The following is a 20,189-nucleotide window of genomic DNA, read 5'->3' as shown; positions in this document are numbered from 1 at the left end:
CGAGTAGAACAATTTTAATTTATTAGCCGGTCTTATCTGCTAGAACATAAGTTTCTTGAAAACAAGGGCTGTTTTTATTTAACTAAGAATCCCCCATGAAAAGCAGAAAATAAATCTGACGTCCCTCAGGACCCCAATATGTGATTACTCGTGCTTACTTGGGTGGCAAGTGAGAGATGGTGGTGCACATGATGAAATCTTAGGAATTTATCTGCTTTGTTTTATTTTGTTTTTCATGCCCCAAATTTGGTCTTTAATTGATATTCAGTTTACTTTTTTATAGTAAGGCAAAAAAAGACCTTTTGGAGTCACTGATAGAAAAGCAGATTTGAATGTAGTTACCCTTTGATATATTATAATCTTTTGTCTATTAATTTTAACTAGAATACTGTAGTTATGAAACCAGTGCTTTAGTCTCTCTCTTTCTCTCGATTGCTGATGTCTGAAATCAGCTTGTTAAATAAAGTTCATCTGTAGAGCCTCTTTTGTGGCAGCTGTCCCCAGTAAACACACCCCCTGCACTATAGCATGCTAAGTCTTTTGAGCCAAAAGATATGTCAAACCATTAGTTATCAAAGAAGCCATGACATGTGGGTAGTGGAAATTCCTTAACTAGATTGCATGTGGATCTGATATAAATGAAATATATCATTACTCTTCAAAGATGGATTTTCTGGGTTTTAGGCTGTTTTTATTTCACATTTTCTTTCTTATTTCCTGTCTTTTGATCATTTATTTATGGCTAACAGCTTTGTAACAGCACAGATACAGGGAGAACAGAGGAAAATTAAAATGTGTATTAAGTTCCTAATATTCATAAGAATGAGGATTGAGTGTTCACCACTCACTTGTCTGTCAGACATTATATATAACCAGCGCTGTTCTGTGCACTGTGAGTTAGCTCACACCAGCCCTGCAAGCCTTAGTTTGGGAAATTAAAGTTTGGCAAGATAAAGTAAGCTGTCACAGTTACATAATTAGAGCTGATTTCTCATTCTTTATATTTAAAATGCAAAAATATGATTGGATAGAAAGTAAACATGAGGGGCTAAACTGGAAATTTGAGTTTATGGTTGATTTCTTCAAGGAAACTTTTTCCTGCCCATGGGTTATATAGAATATTCTGGACAATGGGTATCCTCCTGCACTTCACAGTTTTTACTTGTCTGGTATATTTTGCTGTACCATTAAGAAATTAATAAAAATCAAAAAACAAATCTTATTCATTCATTCAGTTATTCATATTTTAGAGTCTAGAGATACAAGCAAAAATAGGAAACACTAGAATCAGTGAAGAATTTAGACATGTAAGTAAAAATTATAGCATTGTAATCATAGATACCTATGAACTGATACAAACAGTAGGAGAAAAATAGAATGAGCACTTAACTCTTTCTGGAGAAATTGGGAAAGAACTTTTGAAGAGGTGACACTTGGAATGAAGGATAAGAGATTTCTGGGTCATTCCTTACATGCATGTTAAAAATAGACGGAGCCTATGGTGACAATGGCCTAAAAAACTGCTGCAGGGAACAAACTCTTAGAAAGCTGATGAAAATGATTGTCCAGAGTTAGAACACTACAACTTCCAGGGCATTTCCTATTCCCTAGGCTTTCAAGTCTGCTGAGATGACAAGTTCAACATGAACCTGCTTCATGAATTTTATGATGGGAGTTTGATGGTGGAGAAGGAAGGAAGTATTGGGAATGGAGAAGTTTGACAACTTTTGAAGTACTAGTGCCTCATTATTTTCCTTTTTTTCAGATGCTGTTTCTTTCTATATTGAGTGAGTCACCATCATAGCAATGCCATTAGCCTGAACATTACAGTTCATTCCCAAGTAAAGTAAGGGAATGGCCTCCTGATATGGATTCACCCATCCTTAACTGATTCTGAATTCTTGACAATGGTATAAATCAGGAGAACTAGTATTAGCTACCCTTGAACTTCTCAGAAGTACCAGTTTAAGAGAGGGCTCCCAAAACTCTTTCGCTCTTATTTTTTGTACACATGAAATAATGGAAAACAGTAGAATCAAGACTGGAACGCATTCTGCTTTTCCAGATCCACTTGGTACAAGCGCAGAAGAAGCCGCAGATGGCAGCACACAGATGGACTCCTGCTGATCATACAGCTGTTTCTTTGTTGGTACAGAAACCCAATTGTGGGTGGGAGCAGTGGAGGAAGACACAATATTAGAATGCAATGGCATTTTAATTATACTTACCATAATTCCAATGTTTTATTCTGTGGTGAATTGTTTGGGGAGTTGTCTTGAAATTAGAATCCAGTCCTGCAAACTTGAATCAATTAAAGCAGTACTGTTTAGAAATATACAGAGAAGTGAATTTGCAAAAGATTTCCCAGTAATCTTGCTTTGTGATATTTAGACTTCCTCTGGTGATTCTCGGGTTGGGGGGGAGAGGAAAGGGAGAAAAGGCCCAGATTTAAAGTGCCCCATTTCTGTTCCCAAGGGACTTTCATTGGAGAATATCCTTAGCTCCTTGAACTTTTAAAATTCTAGATACTCTTATCAGAGGCCAGGCCTGCAGGGAGTGAAGCCAACTTGCCTGAAAGCAGTGATGTGACTCTAAGCTAGTTCTGCCATTCCTATTTCCAGGAATGGAAACATGAGAGCCAACTAAGTAAGTTACTTACTAAGAAAGCTACTTACTGAGTGTCAAGCTGAATTTCATTTTATAAATCATTAGATGCCTGCTGTCTTCCAGGCACAGGGTTGAGTGAGAGAAACACTGTTCTTGTCCTCCTAGAGCTTACGGTCTAGCAGGGGAAACATATTTATTTTGGACTAGTGAATTAACTATGTGATGATAAATGGAATAAATCCAAAGTAAAAGGTGATATGAGACCATGTGCTCCGTCGGGTCCAATTCTTTGCAACCCCATGGACTGTAGCCCACCAGGCTCCTCTGTCCATGGACTTTTCCAGGGAAGAATACTGAAGTGGGTTGCCATTTCCTTCTCCAGGGAAGGGTGATAGAAGAATATATCAGAGTGAAACTAGAAATAGATTGAAGGGCCAGCAAAGGCTCTCCTGGTCAGCTCAAGGCTCACATGCTGAACAGAGTTATAAAAGTTAAGAAAGAGGGCAAAATAGCTCCAAATACAGGGAACAGCATATGTAAAGCCTCTGTGGCTGAAAGGGGATTGAGTTGTTTTGAGGAACTGAGAGAAGACCAATGTGCCTGGAGGACAGAGACTGAAAGAAGGTCAGGGAAGTGGGCAGAGACTGGACTCAGAGAGCCTTGTAAGCCATATACAATAATTTTGTACTGTATTCTAAGGACAACGGGAAGCCAAAGATGTTAAGGAAGAGGGTGACACTTCAATGCGAACCTTTTTAAAAGGTCCATTTGGAAGTTGTGCATAGGTGATTTGGAAGGTTGCAAGTCTGGAAGCAACCCACTCTAGTATTCTTCCCTGGACAGAGGATCACAACAGGCCATAGTCCATAGAGTGGCAAAGAGATGGACATGACTACAGCAACTTAGCACTCATACACGCAAATCTGAAGGCAGATTTAGTCAAGAGGTTCTGGTGGCACCTCTGATGATAAAAGTCTTATAGATCCGAGAAAGATTTCTGAGTCACATCAGTGAGGTTTGGTGAGTGATTAGTTATAAATTATGAAAGGGGAAGGGCTATTATATTTTCTCAGTGAACAAATAGGTATTTGATTGTGTCATTTGCAGACATTAAGACCCAAGAGAAGGATGAGACTTGATGAGTGGGTACAGTGCAAGAAAATTATAAGTTAAGTTCAGACAGTTGAATCTGGTGTGTCTCTGAGAAATACCCAAAGACAACATAGAAATGGAACAGTGGAGGTGCTGAAGTGAGGTGAACTGAATTTGTATTACCTATGCAGTCACTTACCATCCATGAAATATTGGATACATTTTAAAATAATCTTATATATCCTTTTCCCCATCTTTAAAATGGAGACAGCTAAAACAGCACCTGAGTTTGTGCAAATTAAATGAGAACATACATCAAACTAACAGTATGCACTTGAGGATGAGCAGGAGATGAGGTGGTGTAGGAAGTTGAATAGTAGGCAGACTGATATGACTGATTTTTTTTTATCATTTTAGTTTTCATAAGAATATATATCATCAATATTATATGTATACTTGAAAACAAACAAAAAGATAAAATATGATAATATATAAAAGACTAAGTTAAAAATGTGCATTACAGCACTTGTCAGAGCACTTGGTGAACAGTCACTAAATGTTAGCTGTCTATAGACATTGGGAGCTGGAGCTCAGAGGGAAATCTGGTCTAGAGGTGTGCCTTTTGTAGTCTTCAGCATTCTGACAGTAACAAAAGCCGTGGCAGTTGATGAAATCATCTGGAGAGAGATCTATGTCTTCTGCTGTATAAAAGAGAACCAAGGGTTAAACTTTGAGGAATTCCACTGTTAAAGATCAAGTAGGGGAGACTGAATAGCTAAAGGAGCCTTAGAAAAGGAAGCCAGCAAGGCAGGAGGAAAACTGCCCATCCGGGCAAGGTGAGCTTACGTTTGAAAGCAGACATAAATCATATGGCATGTTGTTGCAAGCTGTAATGAGTGGAAAACTACAAAGTGTGCCTTGGATAAATTAAGCAGGCTCTCTGGATAATCAGGCAACAAACTTTGCTGAGAAACTATCTGGTTCTTTATTTTAAATCAAATCTTGGCTTCTGTCCTGGAAACTGGGCCAACCAGTTGGTCATCTGGAAGTTGAATCCATATTTCTTATGAGATTCTCTGTCTATTGGAAGGTGCTACTTAAAACTGAGTCAATTTATATAAAATGAAAAATTATCCTTGATGTCAGAGAGGAAAACAAAAAGGTACAAAGAAAGGAAGTTTCATTCTTTTCCCTCATTAGTTCTGACCAATATACAACCTTTAATTTTTTCAACAAAATTTATTTTGTTTCCTTGACTTATAATTTAATAGACGGCCATTCCTCTTCCTAAATTTCCTTTTTGTAAACTGATACTTTCCTCCTTAATATTTACAAAAGAATGATTTTCTGACCTTACAAAAAAAAGAGCTGAGTCTTCATTATACTATATATGTTTCCAAAAAGAGGGAAAGGTTTAATTCTATGCCCTGTTTTTCAGTTATATAGCATTTTACCTTAAGACACTAAAAGTGATAGTATTTTTTGTTTGTTTTGTTTTTAATTTTAATTTATTTATTTTTCATTGAAGGATAATTGCTTTATAGAATTTTGCCATTTTCTGTCAAACCTCAACATGAATCAGCCACAGGTATACATATATCCCCTCCTTTTTGAAGCTCCGTCCCATCTTCCTCCCCATCCCACCATTCTAGGTTGATGCAGAGCCCCTGTTTGAGTTTCCTGAGCCATACAGCAAGTTCCCATTGTCCATCTATTTTACATATGGTAATGTAAGTTTCCATGTTACTCTTCCCATACATCTCACCCTCTCCTCCCCTCTCCCCATGTCCATAAGTCTATTCTCCATGTCTGTTTCTCCATTGCTGCCCTGTAAATAAATTCTTCAGTGCCATTTTTCTAGATCCATATATATGTGTTAGAATACAGTATTTATCTTTCTCTTTCTGACTCACTTCACTCTGTATAATACATTCTAGGTTTATCCACCTCATTAGAGCTGACTAAAATGTGTTCCTTTTTATGGCTGAGTAATATTCCATTGTGTATATGTACCACAACTTCTTTATCCATTCATCTGTCTATGGACATCTAGGTTGCTTCTATGTTTGAGCTATTATAAATAGTGCTGCAATGAACAATGGGATGTATGTGTCTTTTTCAATTTTTGTTTCCTCAGGGTTTATGCATAGGAGTGGGATTGCTGTATCATATGATGGTTTTATTCCTAGTTTCTTAAGGAATCTCCATACCGTCTTCCATAGTGACTGTATCAATTTACATTCCCACTAACAGTGCAAGAGTGTTCCCTTTTCTCCACATCCTTTCCAACATTTATTGTTTGCAGACTTTTTGATGAGGGCCATTCTCACTGGTGTGAAGTGATATCTTTTTGTAGTTTTGATTTGCATTTCTCTAATAAATGAGCTATGTTGAGCATCTTTTCGTGTGTTCGTTAACCATCTGTGTGTCTTCTTTGGAGAAATGTCTGCTTAGGTCTTTTCCCACTTTTTGATTGGGCTGTTTGTTTTTCTGGTATTGAGTTGTATGAGTTGCTTGAATATTTTGGATATTGATCCTTTGTCAGTTGTTTCATTTGCTATTATTTTCTCCCATTCTGAGGGTTGTCTTTTCACCTTGCTTATAGTTTCCTTTGTTGTGCAAAAGCTTTTAAGTTTAATTAGGTCCTATTTGTTTACTTTTGTTTTTATTTCTGTTACTCTAGGAGGTGGATCATAGAAGATCTTGCTTTGATTTATGTCATCAAGTGTTCTGCCTATGTTTTCTTCTAAGAGTTTTATAGTTTCTGGTCTTACGTTTTGACCTTTAATCCATTTTGAGTTTATCTTTGTGTATTGTATTAGGAAGTGTTCTTATTTTATTCTTTCAATGTAGCTGTCCAGTTTTCCCAGCACCATTTATTGACAAGGCTGTCTTTGCCCCATTGTATACTCTTGCCTCCTTTGTCAAAACTGAGGTACCCATAGGTGCATGGGTTTATTTCCAGGCTTTCTATCTTGTTCCATTGGTCTATATTTCTGTTTTTGTGCCAATACCATACTGTCTTGATGGCTGTAGCTTTGTAGTATAACCTGAAGTCAGGAGGGTTGATTCCTCCAGCTCCATTCTTCTTCCTCAAGACTGCTTTGGCTATTCGGGGTCTTTTGTATTTCCATATGAATTGTGAAATTTTTTGTTCTAGTTCTGTGAAAAATGCCACTGGAATTTGATAGGGATTGCATTGAATCTGTAGATTGCATTTGGTAGTATAGTCATTTTCACAATATTGATTCTTCCTACCCAGAACATGGAATATCTCTCCATCTGTTTACGTCATCTTTGACTTCTTTCATTAGTGTCTTATAATTTTCCGTGCATAGTTCTTTCATCTCCTTAGGTAAGTTTATTCCTAGATATTTGATTTTTTGTTGCAATGGTGAATGGGATTGATTCCTTAATTTCTCTTTCTGATTTTTCATTGTTAGTATATAGAAATGCAAGTGATTTATGTGTATTGATTTTGTATCCTGCAACTTTGCTAAATTCACTGATAAGATCTAGTAATTTTCTGATGCTATCTTTAGGGTTTTCTATGTACAGTATCATGTCATCTGCAAACAGTGAGAGCTTTACTTCTTCTTTTCTGATCTGGATTCCTTTTATTTCTTTTTCTTCTTTGATTGCTGTAGCTAGGACTTCCAGAACTATGTTGAATAATAGTGGTGAAAGTGGATGCTCTTGTCTTGTTCCTGATCTTAGGGGGAATTCTTTCAGTTTTTCACCATTGAGAATAATGTTTGCTGTAGGCTTATCATATGCAGCCTTTACTATGTTGAGGTAGGTTCCTTCTATGCCCATTTTTTGAAGAGTTTCAATCATAAATGGGCGCTGAATTTTGTCAAAGTCTCTGATCTATTGAGATTATCATGTTTTTATTTTTCAGGTTGTTAATATGATGTATTATATTAATTAATTTATGTATATTGAAGAATCCTTGCATTCCTGGAATAAACCCAACTTGATCATGGTGTAAGTGTTTTTTGATGTGTTGCTGAATTCTGTTTGCTAAAATTTTGTTGAGGATTTTTGCATCTATGTTCATCAGTGATATTGGCCTGTAGTTTTCTTTTTTTGTGTTGTCTTTGTCTGGTTTTGGTATCAGGATGATGGTGGCCTTGTAGAATGAGTTTGGAAGTGTTCTTTCCTCTGCAATTGTTTGAAAGAGTTTTAGAAGGATAGGCATTAGCTCTCCTCTAAATGTTTGATAGAATTCTCCTGTGAAGCCATCTGGTCCCAGGCTTTTGTTTTCTTGTGAGGGTTTTGATCACAGCTTCAATTTCAGTGCTTTTAATTGGGTTGTTCATATTTTCTGTTTTTCCTGGTTCAGTCTTGGAAGATTGAACTTTTCTAAGAATCTGTCCATTTCTTCCAGGTTATCCATTTTACTGCCAGTTGATTGTTCATAATAGTCTCTTAAAATCTTTTGTATTTCTGCATTGTCTGTTGTAACATCTTCTTTTTCATTTCTAATTTTGTTGATTTGATTCTTCTCTCTTTCTTGAGGATTCTGGCTAAGGGTTTGTCAATTTTGTTTTTCTTCTCAAAGAAGCAGCTTTTAGTTTTATTAATCTTTACTATTGTTTCTTTCATTTCTTTTTCATTTATTTCTGCTCAGATCTTTATAATTTCTGTCCTACTAACTTGGGTTTTTTTTCCTTCTTTCTCCAGTTGCTTTAGGTGTAAAGTTAGGTTGTCTATTTGATGTTTTTCTTGTTTCTTGAGGTAGAATTGTATTGCTATAAACTTCCCTCTTAGGGCTGCTTTTGCTGCATCCCATAGGTTTTGAGTTGTGTTTTCCTTGTCATTTGTTTCTAGAAATTTTTTTGTTTCCCCTTTGATTTCTTCAGTAACCTGTTGGTTATTTAGAAATGTGTTGTTTAATCTCCATGTGTTTGTGTTCCTTACAGGTTTTTTTTTTTTTTTTGGTAATTGATATCTAGTCTCATAGCATTGTGGTCAGAGAAGATGCTTGATATGATTTCAGTTTTCTTAAATTTACTGAGGTTTGATTTGTGACCCAAGATGTGGTCTATCCAGGAGAATGTTCCATGTGCACTTGAGAAGAATGTGTATTCTGCATTTGGATGGAACATCCTGAAAATATCAATGAGATCCATCTCATCTAATGTATCATTTAAGACTTGTGTTTCCTTATCAATTTTCTGTTTTGATAATCTGCCCATTGGTGTGAGTGGGGTGTTAAAGTCTCCTAATATTATTGTGTTGCTGTCACTTTCTCCTTTTATGCCTGTTAGTGTTTGTCTTATGTACTGAGGTGTTCCTATGTTAGGTTCATAGATATTTACAATTGTTATGTCTTCCTGTTGGATTGATCCCTTGATCATTATGTAGTATCTTCCTTATCTCTTGTAATCTTCTTTATTTTAAGGTCTATTTTGTCTGATATGAGGATTGCTATTCCAGCTTTCTTTTGCTTCCCATTTGCATGGAATATATTTTTCCATTCTCTCTCTTTCAGTCTATATGTGTCTTGAGGTCTAGAGTGTGCTTCTTGTAGACAGCATATATATGGGTCTTGTTTTTGTATCCATTCAGCCAGTCTGTGTCTTTTGTTTGGAGCATTTAACCCACTTACATTTAAAATAATTATTGATATATATGTTCCTATTGTCATTTTCTTAATTGTTTGTGGTTGATTTTGTACATCTTTTTTCTTCTCTTTTATTTCATGACTATATAAGTCCCTTTAACATTTGTTGTAAGCTGGTTTGGTGGTACTGAATTCTCTTAACTTTTGCTTATCTGAAAAGCTTTTGATTTCTTCATCAATTTTGAATGAGATCCTTGATGGTACATTAATCTTGGTTGTAGATTTTTCCCTTTCAGTACTTTGAATATATCCTCCATTCCCTTCTGGCCTGCAGAGTTTCTGCTGAAAGATCAGCTGTTAAGTGTATGGGGTTTCACTTGTATGCTACTTGTTGCTTCTCCCTTGCTGCTTTTAATATTCTTTCTTTGTGGTTAGTCTTTGTTACTTTGATTAGTATGTGTCTTGGTGTGTTTCTCCTTGGGTTTACCCTGTATGGGACTCTTTGTGCTGCTTGGACTTGATTGGCTATTTCCTTTTCCATGTTGGGGAAATTTTCAACTATAATCTCTTCAAAAATTTTCTCATACTCTTTCTTTTTCTCTTCTTCTTCTGACCCCTATAATTCAATTGCTGGTGCATTTGATATGGTCCCAGAGGTCTCTGTGATTGTTCTCAACTCTTCATTCTTTTTACTTTATTCTGCTCTTCAGAAGTTATTTCCACCATTTTATCTTCCAGCTCACTGATTCGTTCTTCTGCTTCAGATATTCTGCTTTTGATTCCTTCTAGAGTATTTTTAATTTCAGTAATTGTGTTGTTTGTCTCTGTATGCTTATTCTTTAATTCTTCTAGGTCTTAGTTAATTGATTCTTGCATGTTCTCCATTTTGTTTTCAAGGTTTTTGATCATCTTTACTCTCATTATTCTGAATTCTTTTTCAGGTAATTTTCCTATTTCCTCTTCATTTATTGTACTTCTGTGTTTCTAGTTCATCCTGTCATTAGTGCAGTATTTCTCTGCCTTTTCTTTCTTTCTTTTTTTTTTTTTTAAAGTTATTGTGTTTGAGGTCTCCTTTTCCCAGGCTCCAGAGAAAGCTGAATTCTTTCCTTAAAGAAGGTTGAATTCTTTCTTCTTTTTGGTTTCTGTCCTCCTAAGGTTGGTCAGTAGTTTGTATGAGCTTCATATAGTGTGAGATTTGTACTGAGTTTTTGTTTTTTTGATTGTTTTTCCTCTGATGGGCAAGGCTGCATGAGGTGGTAGTCCTGTCTGCTGATGACAGGGTTTGTATTTTTGTTTTGTTTGTTGTTTGCATGTGGCGTCCTTCACAGGGTGCTACTGGTGGTTGGGTGATGCCGGGTCTTGTATTCAAGTGGTTTCCTTTCTGTGAGTTCTCACTATTTGATACTCCCTAGAGTTAGTTCTGTGGTAGTTTAGGGTCTTATAGTCAGTGCTCCCAGTGCAAAGGCTCAGGGTTTGATCTCTGGACAGGAACAAAGATTCTACAAGCAGTTTGTTATGGCATTAAGGGAGAGTAAAACAGATATCCAAAAACAAGAAACCAAAGATGAACCCCAGACAAATGTCAGTTACAAAATCAGGCAAATAATAATTAAAATAATGGAATATACACATATACATATATACCCATGGGCAAAGTGAAAACAGTCCAACAAAAATACAGTACAGTGTATTGATCTGGCAAACGAAATAAAAAATTATATTTACCAGTTAAAAACAAAACTAACTTAAGCACAAACTGGAAAACAAAACTAAAGCAAGGTGCCAATGGGGAATAAAGCAATGAAAACAAAACTAACAAATATGTTGAGAGAAAAGAAAAGAAAGAAAGAATAGATATGCAAAGTTAAAGAGAGGTAGATGAAGAAGATTTATATACCTTAAAGATTAACTACAAGGGAAAAAGAACAGTGGGAAAGGCAAATGAAGGAATAAATGTAGAAAAATATAATAGGTTTAAAAAATTAAAAATATAAAAAAGAGAAAAGAGAAAAAAACAGAAGAAGAAAGAAAAAAGGGGAAAAAGAGGAAAACTCCACAGAACTTCAAGACCCCATGTAGAGGCAGAGTTTTATAGCAACAAAGAAAGTGTGACTGAATATACACATATACATATATATCTATGAGCAAAATCAAAACAGCCCAACAAAAATTAAGTACAATACATTGACCCAGTGAACAAAGGAAACCAAAAATTATATCTACCAGAAGAAAACTATTAAAGCACAAACTGGAAAACAATACTAAAGCAAGGTGCCAATTGGGGAATAAAGCAATGAAAGTAAAACTAACATGTTGAGAGGAAAGGAGAGAAAGAAAAGAAGGAAAGAATAAATACACAAAGTTAAATAGAGGTAGAAAAGGAAGATTTATATACGGTAAAGATTAACCGCAAGGGGAAAAGAACAGTAGGGAAAGGAAACAAAGGAATAAATGTAGAAAAAATAATAATAGATTTAAAAAATTAAAATTAAAAAAAGAGAAAAGAAAAAAAAAAAAAAAGAGGAAAACTCTGCAGAATTGCAAAAGCCCAACGTATAGGCAGAGAGGTTTATGACCACAATAAAAAATGTGTCTAAGGAAAAAAGAAAAAAAAAAGCTTAAAAACTTAATTGGATTTCTTAGTGCCAATAAAATCTACAACTACAACAGAGGGGGAAAGAAAGGGGGGAAAAAAAGGAAAAAAAAATCCAAAAGAATCTACAGAACAAATCGAAACATAAGAATAATAAGTGTTTTTCTTGAGTCACTGCTGTCGGAGTCCTTTCCCTCACTGGGAGTCACAGTCCACCTCACCTCCCCAGGACGCCCTCTAACACTGTGCTGATCTCTGGACCTGCTGTGGGGGCAGCTCAGATTCTAATCTGGTCCTACTCCTGTGTGTTCTTGCCTCCAATGTCCACAGCTATCAGAGCTAGTGTGTTTTCTTTTGTGGGAGCTCTCAGTGGCCTTGTATATATTCCATAAACACAGAGTCTGCCGAGTTGCTCGTTGTACAGCTGGTGGGAAGGTTTTGGGTCTTCTTCCTTAGTCACACTGCCCCTGGCTTTCAACTGTGGTTTTATTTCCACCTCTGCATGTGGGTCGTCTACTGAGGTTTAGCTCCTGGGACTGCCCTTTAGGGCTTGGGTTTGCCCCTGTGAGGGCCAGGTGTGGAGGTGGTGCAGCTGCTGGGGTCGCAGGGGTTCTGGCAGCACCTGGTACTCAGGGGGGGTTGGTGTCTAGGGTAGTAGGAAATACAGTGCTCAAGAAGGGTATGGCAGTGTTCTTGCCTGGAGAACCCCCTCTCTGACAGATAAGCCTGGCTGGCCACAGTCTGAAAGAAAGAAAATGAAGTCACTCAGTTGTGTCCAACTCATTGTGACCCCATGGACAATAGCCTGCACCAGGCTCCTCCGTCCATGGGATTTTCTCAGCAAGAGTTCTGGAGTGGGTTGCCATTTCCTTCTACAGTGTCACAAAGAGTCAGCCCAGACCAAAGGGACCCTGCGGACATAAACACAAGACTTTTCTTTTTTTTTTTTTTGTTTGTGGCAACTCTGCACCAGTGAGAGTTGAGCTTGAAGGTGGCACAACCGCTTGGCTTGCGGGGACCCAGGTGGTGCCAAGTGTGCAGGGACATGGACTGCCTCCACGGCAGGAGTGATGGCCCTATCAGAGTCTTTTTTCAAGCCTCTTGTAGCTGGTGATCAGAAGGCCTCTTTGGCCAGTCTTTCTCCATAGCGCCACCCATTTAGGCACTTAGCAGGGATCCCTTGCCTGAGGTCCTTAGGCACTTAAAGGGGCCCCCTGGGTGGGGTCCTACTCTGCAGTTCAATGCATCAGGTGTTTGATGGGCCAGCCTCTCTATTGTTCAGCTGCTGATGCTGGCGTGTGGAGAGAGAGAGGCTAAGGTGATGGCTCCACCCCCTTCGCGTGACTCAGCAGTATTGCCTTGCTTCCATGGCTGCCTGGCTTTCCTCCACAGGCATTTCCCACCACAATCTCATCCCTCACATCCCCTTGAGCTGTCTCTCTGCAGTCAACAGCAGCCCTCACCCTGGGATTGCTCCACAACCCCTAAACTCCAGCTTCCATCCACTGCCCCTTCTAGGAGACCTGCGTTCCTCCCTGGCATATTTATGGCTGCAGCAAGGACTGTCTGATTCTCATTCCATTTAGCCTGCCATAGATCAGCTCTTTCACTCTCAGCCTTAAATGTTTCTCGTCTGACTCAGAAAATTGTCCAGATGTGGGGACTGGACCCCTGCTTTAGTTCCTCCACCCACTGAGGGCAAGTCCAGTCCTACTAACACTCATGTTATCCCCCCTAGTTCCTTTGTCCTACTGAGTTTTGCATGGGTCTATATATTCTTTTCCACTGGTCAGGTACTCCTGTCTGCTCTCAGCTGGTTTTCTGCATGCACTTCTGTGTCTGAAGGTGTATTCCTGGTGTATCCATGGAGAGAGATGTACTCCATGTTCACCTACTTCTCCGCCATCTTGTTCTGCAAATTTCTAGTTTTATTGAGGAGTAATTAACCCTAATCACACCATAGAAAGAATGGGAAGTAGAAGAAATAAGTGGGTCACAATAGATTTGAAGTTTTAGATGGCACTGGGATTCCCTGATAGCTCAGTTGGTAAAGAATCCGCCTGCAATGCAGGAGACTCTGGTTCTGTTCCTGGGTTGGGACGATCCACTGGAGAAGGAATAGGCTACCCACTCCAGTATACTTGGGCTTCCCCTGTGGCTCAGCCGGTAAAGAAGCCTCCTGCAGCGGGTGACCTGGGTCTGACCCCTGGGTTGGGAAGATCCCCTGGAGAAGGGAAAAGCTATCCACTCCAGTATCCCAGCCTGGAGAATTCCATGGACTGTTTTAGTCCATGTTATCCCAAAGAGTCAGACACGACTGAGCAACTTTAAGGCATAAGGCAGATGGCACTAGTTGTAGCTCCCTCTTCTGCTTGGATTCTGAGCAAAGGCAATTGAGGGACTAAGAGGAGGATGCTTTAAATAGCCCCTCCAACTCTGCATCAGTTCTGCTTTTTTTCAATGCAGCAGAACATGGAGGTGAACACCCTGCCTTCCGCACATTAAATTTCCTGCCAGCCCAGTTTTGCTGGTTACTCAGGTGTCTCAGTGATAGAGAATCCACCTGCCAATGCAGGAGACACAGAAGACACGGGGTTTGATCCCTGGATCAGAGAGATTCCCTTGGAGTAGAAAATGGCAACCCACTTCAGTATTCTTGCCTGGAAAATTCCACGGACAGAGGAGCCTCACAGGCTACAGTCCGTGGTGTAGCAAAGAGTTGGACATGACTGAGTATGGCACAGCAACAGGAGCCTATTTTCGAATCCCGGGCAAGTGATTTCCTTCCATGAACATCACTCTCCTGATCTGCTAACAGGGGATAACAATCCTGCTATCCTCATGAAGTTGTTAAGAGGAGTGGGTAAGTCAGCACAGGCAAAATCCATGGCATACTGGAACTCTCATATGTGGCATGACCAACATTCTTAAATGTGAGAATTCCCTCAGTAGAATTGTTAATCTGTTTATTTTCATCTGTCCAAGTTCATCTAGGAAATGTCTTTCTACTCTCCCTAATCACCTTCTCCCAAACTTCAAGACTGTGTTTATAAAGGCGACAGGTTTGGCCCTCCATCAGCAAACTCAGTTACACAAAAAGTTTTTATTTTCCTCAAACTCAGCCTGATTTTTATTTGAGACCTTAGTCTTCCAGGAAGGGTAAAAACACCCTCCATCAATTTAAGGATCTCTCTCCCGCCTTTTCCTGGGATTATGCGTAAGCATGTGAAATTCACATAATGCCAAAGCTTGGGAAGGAGCATTTGTCCTTAAATATGCAAGGAATGGTTGCAGTGTTCATGCTGTAGCCTGGTCCTGACCGTTCATCATCACTAGTTTCACTGGGAGGCCACGGTTCTTTATGTGTATGGTCTGTCTTGTCTGATATCTCTTCTAATTGTATGTGTTCTGGCACATGGAACTCCTTCCCTAAGGTAGAGAAACTATGCTTTCTTCCCAGATTCTCCTAATTATTTGATCTATATCCTGAGCCACTAAGTTATTCTATGATCTTCTGTTTGTTTGTTTTTTTTAATTTTATAAAAACCAAAGACTTGCACATTATTTCTACTCTCCTACCTGACACATCCCTTTTTCACAGCAATAAGTGCAAAGCTAGTTACTCACTTGATGAGGGAAAAAGGAAGGGACTACCAGAGAAGGAAGGACCAAAGTCAGTATCACAAATCTACTGTCTGCCCCTCAGGTCTACAGACATATTATGGAAGGTAATGCTTTCTACCATGGAGCACACTGAGGTACTATGTAGTGAAAGAAATGTCATGCAGAATTTATGATATATACCAGCTTGGCAGAAGGACATTTTAAAAGTGCAAGTTTTGTTTTTCTTAAAATGGACCAGGACTGTATATAATGACTTGTTTAAAATCTTCCATGAGTAATACAAGAGGGCTCATTACACAGACTAGTGAGGGGAATCTTAAAGTCAAAATCATCACACCTATATCAAAGAGGCAGACAAGACCTGAAACATTATGTGTGCTTGGAAAAATAAACTCGTTTTCTCTGGTGTTGGAACCTTGACTGAAGGCCCAATTACATGCTTTTTGGCATTTTAAGAATTTTTCTTGACTTTTTCTGGACTCAATAAATTCTGCACAACTTAGCAAGAGAAAAAAAAAAAAGTTTGCTGTTTTGCTCCAGTCCACTTGTAAATGTAGCTTTCTTGTTGCCCTTGGTTACATCCTGTGTTAACAGTAATTGGAGGGAAAACAATTCACAATTTGGTTTTCAAAGAGGACAAAGGGATTGGGAAGCATTATTTACCTACTAGACAGAAGCAGACCTTGGTGGCCATCTGGTGCGCCATGTTTTTGGGTAATTAACATGCATCCACACTTCTATTTTGTTTCCTTTTTGAACTGAATCTGAAAATGTGTGCTAACAGACTGTCTGTAACACAAAGGAGCCAATGCTAAAAAATGATTATATTCATCCTGTTTCAAAAAACAATGGGAAAAAAAAAAAAAAACCCAAACTCTGTTTTGCCACCAAAGGCAGAAGCTGCCCTGAGGGCTGCCAAAGACTCTCCGTCCTGCACAGAATTGCTTGTTCGATTCAGTCACCACATTTGGTGAGCAGTCTTGCAGGCTCAATATTCCCCATTCCTTTCATCAGCCTTGTCACCCACAGCCTTAGGGGGAACATTTACACGCCCAAATGTTCATGGCCACAGTGGTACAGCCCCTTCATGGACTGGATTTTGAATCTGGGATTAGTTCTCACTGGTTAACAGCTTGAGTTTGTTTTTCCAAATGACTTTATCATAACTATAAAATCGAGTGAGTCAACCTATTGAATGGTGGCTTAATGTCTGTGCTGGTAATATATATTTGATTAAATCTACAGAGAGAAGAAATGGTTTTGCCTGGTGGAATAAAGCCAGGTGGGAGAATTCAACAAATAGGTAAAATGTACAAGTCTAAACAATTTCTTTCTGGAAGATTTTACTTTATAATGTCAGTGCAATAGCTTCATCCCCAAAATATCTGGATGTATTTTAAGTCAACCTGAACGAATAGATGAGAAAACACAGATTGTCCTAGTGAATATAAGCAAAAATACATATAGATGAAAATGTGCAGCTGAAAATAGTGGTTCAAGGGTAAAGGTGAGGATTAAATGAAATTTCATTGTAGAATATTAATCTCACAGTGTGAAACTTTAAAAGTAAATTAATTTTTAACACAAATTGATATTTAATATTTATTTTTTTTAACTGTGGAAAGGTTAGCTTATTTTGGGTGAATGCAAATTGTTTACTGACTTAAGAGCAATTCTACATTTAGATTTCATGTAGAGTTATATGTACTAGAAAAGAAATATTCTAAATTCATTATATTCCCCTTTTACACTTAAGACAATTGAGTTTTAGAAACAAATTACTTGATTGTGTTCACTTGTATAGGTAGATGTTAAATTTAAATTGACCCTAATTCATTTAGTCCCTCCTTCTCTTCCTTTCTCCTTGAGTTATTTGATGAACCTAAGGTAGGTGCTTAAGTACAATGATGTGTAAGACAACAAGACCAGAACAATCACCCTAAAAGTGATTGTGTTTCATCAGTTCACTTCAGTTCAGTCGCTCAGTCGTGACAGATTCTTTGCGACCCCATGAACTGCAGCACGCCAGGCCTCCCTGTCCATCACCAAATCCCGGAGTTTACCCAAACTCATGTCCATTGAGTCAGTGATGCCATCCAACCATCTCATCCTCTGTCGTCCCCTTCTCCTCCTGCCTTCAATCTTTCCCACATCAGGGTCTTTTCAAATGAGTCAGCTCTGCACATCAGGTGGCCAATGAATTGGAGTTTCAGCTTCAACATCAGTCCTTCCAATGAACACTCAGGACTGATCTCCTTTAGGATGGGCTGGTTGGATATCCTTGCAGTCCAAGGGTCTCTCAAGAGTCTTCTCCAACACCACAGTTCAAAAGCATCAATTCTTCGTCACTCAGCTTTCTTTATAGTCCAACTCACATCCATACATGACCACTGGAAAAGCCATAGTCTTGGCTAGATGGACTTTTGTTGGCAAAGTAATGTCTCTGCCTTTTAATAAGCTGGCTAGGTTGGTCATAACTTTCCTTCCAAGGAGTAAGTGTCTTTTAATTTCATGTCTGCAGTCACCATTTGCAGTGATTTTGGAGCCCCCCAAAATAAAGTCTGTCACTGTTTCCACTGTTTCCCATCTATTTGCCATGAAATGATGGGGCCGGATACCATGATCTTAGTTTTCTGAATGTTGAGTTTTAAGCCAACTTTTTCACTCTCCTCTTTCACTTTCATCAGGAGACTCTTTAGTTTTTCTTCACTTTTTGCCATGAGGGTGGTGTCATCTGCATATCTGAGGTTATTGATATTTCTCCCAGCAGTCTTGATTCCAGCTTGTGCTTCATCCAGTCCAGCATTTCTCATGATATACTCTGCATATAAGTTAAATAATCAGGGTGACAACATACAGCCTTGCCGTACTCCTTTTCCTATTTGGAACCAGTCTGTTGTTCCATGTTCAGTTCTAACTGTTGCTTCTACCTGTACACAGATTTCTTGAGAGGCAGGTCAGGTGGTCCGGTAGTCCCATCTCTTTCAGAATTTTCCACAGTTAATTGTGATCCACACAGTCAAAGGCTTTGACATAGTCAATAAAGCAAAAATAGATGTTTTTCTGGAATTCTCTTGCTTTTTCGATGATCCAGTGGATGTTGGCAATTTGATCTCTGGTTCTTCTGCTTTTCTAAAATCAGCTTGAACATCTGGAAGTTCTCGGTTCACATATTGCTGAAGCCTGGCTTGGAGAATTTTGAGCATTACTTTGCTAGCGTGTGAGATGAGTGCAATTGTGTGATAGTTTGAGCATTCTTTGGCATTGCCTTTCTTAAAGATTAGAATGAAAACTGACCTTTTCCAGTCCTGTGGCCACTGCTGAGTTTTCCAAATTTGCTGGCATATTGAGTGTTTCACATAGAAGAGAGAAAAGCTCTGAGTCATAGAGGTGTGGGTATGGAGAACTTTGGGAATAGAGAAGAGTGCCTGAATTGTGTGCAAGGTGCATGTGCAAGTGCATGTGTTGTGTGTTGGGGACAGCATGCAAGGAGTGTGAAAGATCCACAGGAATAGAGAATTCTTAAATATTTTCTGTAAACGAGATAAGGCATAACTATTGCATTGTTTTTCTCCATTGGCTCCCTTTTCCTTTTTTCTGATGACACCAGAAAAAAAATTTGGGTCTAATTCTTGAACTCAGAATTTAGGTCTAATTCTGAGTTCAAGATATCTGCAAGTAGAACTAAGGGGAACCATGGGTGAGTAGGCCATGAGCATTAGAAGCTACAGCTCCTAGGATCGTAATCCTTAATGCTCAAGGATTACAATGCACACAAGTGAACAATATAAATCGGGAATTTGAGACAGGCAAGTGGGTAGGGCCAAAAATAGACTATTTGTATTCAAGACTGAATGGAATCTGTGGAACCCGAACTGGGTTATTGGATGGAAGAGCTGGGGTTTGAACTGGACCTTGTGAATGGAGATGATTTGTCAGTGCTCCTCCTAACCTGATGATTGCCTAAACAAACACACAGAGGTGAATGATTATGCATTTGTCAATTTCTAACCTCAGAGGCTGCCTACCAACATCATCTCACAAGTGGAAGCGGTGGCAGTGATAGTGATGGTAGTGGCACATATTGAAGCTACGAAACAGTGGACTAGAAGGCCAAGCACATTCCCAGGGATGGAGGGGAGGCAAGGAAATGGACACACATGCCACAGGCCAGAAACCAGAAACATGCTTGTTAGGAAGAAGCTCTGTACAAGGTGGGTCTAACTCAAATGTAACCATCATCAAGGACAGCATTCGGATGGAGAGGAATGTAGGCCTGTCCCTCAGGGAAAAAAGAGCATCAGTGAATCTTGATTAGCTCAGTCATGGGACTTCTCTGCTATTTCTCAAGGGTAAGAGTTTTCTCAAGAGGAAAAAAAAAATGCTGGTGGACTGATACAGGCAGTGACAACTGGATACAGTGGGACTGCCAGGGCCAGGAGGTAAGTAGAAGCAAGTCCCAGGGTCTTCTTAAACTCCCCTCCCCAGGAGCCACCCTACCCCACCCCATCCTATTGTTTCTTTTTCCCAATCTATGATGAAGAGTGAGAGAAATTCTCTGTTCTCCTTTCCTTTTTTTCCTCTAAACTTTATAAAGAAAGGGGAAAGAATGGATGGCGTGGTAAGGAAAAGAACTCTTTTAAAATTTTTCTGAGAAGGAATCTTTTTGTGGGCATACTTTTTCCTAGACTCTTAGTACATTTT

This window comes from Cervus elaphus, chromosome 25, assembly GCF_910594005.1.
Source record: "Cervus elaphus chromosome 25, mCerEla1.1, whole genome shotgun sequence".
Classification (NCBI taxonomy): Eukaryota; Metazoa; Chordata; class Mammalia; order Artiodactyla; family Cervidae; genus Cervus; species Cervus elaphus.
This window is presented reverse-complemented; position numbering follows the sequence as displayed.